A 3,790-nucleotide genomic window follows, 5' to 3' on the forward strand; every position below is an offset into this window, starting at 1 on the left:
ACGGAGGGATTATCCTTTTACTCCCTCCTTTCCGGTTTATAGGGCTTATCTCAAATTTTAGTTTTCCCATTTTATAAGTCTCAATTTGGTTGTTCCCCATCACATGTTTAGATTTCAAGGTGCAATAAATCATTACATGCAAGTATTAAGAGAAAATTGACCAATGCATGTACTTTATGCATGCATGCATTGCAATTAATGCATTCGTAAACACAATTTTTGAGGAAAACAAGCGCATTAATTGAGTGGTTTTGCAAACTACAACAATTGTTCTACCACTCACCATCTACCTTGGTTGGTGAGATTTTTGAATTGAGCCCTATATAAACCGGAAAGGAGGTAGTACTCTACATATATAACTTGTCTGAAGTCTAACTAAGCAAAATGTTTGACCAAATCCTTTTTTAAGAAATACAACAAAACATATTTACGGCTTGAAAATTTATTGCATGATGTAGGTTATGATATTGTTTCAAATCCTGGATCTTAAATTTCAGAAAATCCAAAAGTACGCATAAATTCTTGAAACTGAGCATGGTCATGTGATATGGCACAAATATTACTTCGTAAGTTTTTTCTTCAATTCGAGACAAGCTTCTTATGAAAAGTTGCACAAATGAAGAGCCAAGGTATTTTGGAACAAAGACCTGTCACGTTAAGGCAAACGCTTTCACTATTGAAACCGTGGGCGTTTATGTGCCGCCACGAGTCCCTGCTTCTCATCGGCAGGTGCCGTCCCAGCAAGTGTGTGAGTCGATGGGAGGCGTGCGAGCGGACCGCTGCGCCGGCTGTCAGGGAGGCGTGCAAGTAGACCACTGTGCAGACTCACCGGGAGGCGAGCCCTTTGACCAGGCTCCGCCGCCCATCGTTGTCCCAACTGCTCCCACTTTTAATGTCGTCGGCGCTGCAGTTTAAAATCAACCCCGCACTACCCGTTATCGCTACAATCCTCTCTCTTCCTCTCCGATTCTCCTGTCGTCTACCTCCAACTAGCCTGACCTAAACGTACGCCATGCTACATCACGATGGTCTGCCCTTAGTGTTCCAGTTTCATGAGGAAGACATCCAGCCGGAGTCTCAAGAACATAAGGCACTTTGGGACGAGCTTGAAATGGCCTTGCGGGAAGACGCCGTGCCTGTCCCCGCTCCCGTTCCGGCTCCCATCGCCCCGACTGTGCCAGCGCCCATCCCCGTGGCATTGATGGGCTGGGAGCCGCACATTGTCGCCAAGCTTGATGCCATGGGGTTCCACGAGGTCCCCGCCGACTTTCACGCGCCTGTGCACCTGCCAGCGCATGCGCCTGCGCGTGCACTAACGCGCACGCCCGTGCCGGTGCCCGTGCACCTGCCAGCGCATGCGCCCGCGCGTGCACTAACATGCGCGCCCATGCCGGTGCCCGTGCACACGAATGTCTCTGCCGCGCCGTTGACAGCGCTTGTCCCCGCGTGGGTGCCAGTGGCCCCCTCAGCAGCATGGATGGCCGCCGTCGACCGCTTCCTTGCACCAACGCCAGTCGCCTCCTCCCGCCAGTTGACTCGCTCCGAAGTCCAGAACATTATGGCCTTCCTTGAAGCTAGGCCAACATCCAAGAGTACGCCAACAACGGTGCAAGACGCCGCCTCGCCGTCGGTCAGTGGCCCGACGACACATAGAGCACGGCAGAGGAGCCGCTTCCCACCGCGAAACGCCCCCGCCGCCGCCGCGTAATCTAAATTTGCCATGAAAAACATTCAGATTGCCATGCTTAAAATCTGAACGTTTATCATTTCCGTTTATTTTATATCGATCGTCGTATAATTTAAAGTCGGAGTCAGACTAAACGAAATGTATGGTTTGATCGATTGAATGTTCTGCTAGAGCCGTATCAAATTAAATATGAAACGTCAACAAGCCACATTTATTCCTTGTCATCCAACTACATAGACTGCTTCAATGTCGAGCGCTCAACACGTTTAGCGTGCAGTTCATTTCATGCCAAAAATAGTGCTAATCACATGACAACACGCAAATAATATCCTAGTAGTTAATATCCGCATGTAGTTAATATACTTCCAAATTAACGTGCATTGCACATACACACTGACTAGTGCTGCTAGTACGTGAAACTGATGCCGTGACTTGTGAAAGCGTCCAGATATGGTCAACGGCAACATCGCCCGCGAGTTCTTCCTGTTTGCCCGTGCGTCTAAACGCAGAAGGGGAGGAGAGAGAGAGCACACATGGAACCCGCCAGTAAGTGAAGGCGAATAGTACTAAAAATAATATTACATGTTATCCATTAATTAGGCTGTGGTAATATAAAAACATTATGTGAACAAAGGGGGTACAACAAACATTGCTATTCTACGTATATGTTGCCTATTGACGTGCGGCTTGAAGGCCCGGTCACATGTTCGATCCACGTCCATTATTTTTTAATTTGTATATGGGTCCAAATTTGTTTCATGACATGTGGGCCCCTCGGTGTGTAGTTTGTAGCACTTTAATTTGTGGGTCGAAACTTGTTCCATTCCAAGTGAACTATCGGTGTGTAGTTTTGTAGCTTATTTATAATAATTAAAGAGAACAACATAGTTTTTTCAATAATACCATGGTGCGACATTGAAGGCGAGAAAGGACATGCGAGAGAGCAATGACCGAGCCAGGGGAAATCAACTAGGGGAGTTGCGTGGGTTGCAACGGTGTTTGGAGTAGTTGTGGGCCGAATGCTACGAAAATATAATCTAAACCGACTGGAATATATGCCTACAAAAATTAATCCAAGGTTGGAGTGCCCCTCGCAATGTAAATAGCTTCGGCTTTGCGAGGGATGGAGAGGTAGTAGCTTCAACGCGTGGAAGATACGGTGTGAGAAAGCGAGGTCAATCGAGAGACATATAGATAGAGAGACAAAGTGAGTGTGGTTCGACATTCATTGAACAAATATATATGCTCCGGAGAGATATTGTCCGATTGAGCTTTTGGCAAGGGTGAGGGCTGTAAGATAGAGCTTGAGAGATGATCCAGTCACAGACGTGTAGATATATTTTGTGCGTGGGAGGAAGCAAGGTCAACCGATCACATAGGGTCACCGTGCGATCGAAAGAGTGAGACAGGTTGGAGAGAGTGACCTAGATAGAAGATGTGCGTGAGAGAGTATACAATGTGAATAGGTCGAATTGGTCTCAAACATGGTGATATATCATTTTTGTCCGAGAAAGAGTGAGGTCAATCAAGACATACAAAGAGAGAGAGAGAGAGAGAGAGATAGAGAGAGAGAGAGAGAGAGAGAGAGATTGAGTGAGCATGGCCCACCATGAGGTCGAAAGAGTGGCGGCGGCTTGGATGGACTGACCTAGATAGACAATCTGCGCGAGAGAGTATAGAGTGTGTCGATCGAGGCCCGAACAAGGAGATATATCATTTGTGTGTGAAAGAAAACAAGGTTAAATGAGACTCAGATAAAGAGAGCGAGATTGAGCGAGTGTGGCCCGCCGTGCGGAAGAATGAGTGAGACAGTCTCGAGGGAGTGACCTAGATATACAACGTGCGTGCATGCACACGAGAGGTTGGGGGGCTAGATAGGCAATGCATGTATTTAGCGTGAGAGACTGAGAGGGGGAGGGGGGAGAGAGAGAGAGCTCGATATGGGGTGCAATGGCGGGTGTGTGAGGTAAATGCATTTGGTAACAGGAGTGGAAATAGGGGTTGTGTAGTTGAGAGACTTAGAGATCGAAACATGGAGTGAAAGAATAAACGTGTGTTGGAAACCGATAGCTTCCTAAGGTGGTTAGGAGAGGAAGATTGACC

Source organism: Triticum dicoccoides, chromosome 7B (genome assembly GCF_002162155.2).
Source record: "Triticum dicoccoides isolate Atlit2015 ecotype Zavitan chromosome 7B, WEW_v2.0, whole genome shotgun sequence".
Classification (NCBI taxonomy): domain Eukaryota; kingdom Viridiplantae; phylum Streptophyta; class Magnoliopsida; order Poales; family Poaceae; genus Triticum; species Triticum dicoccoides.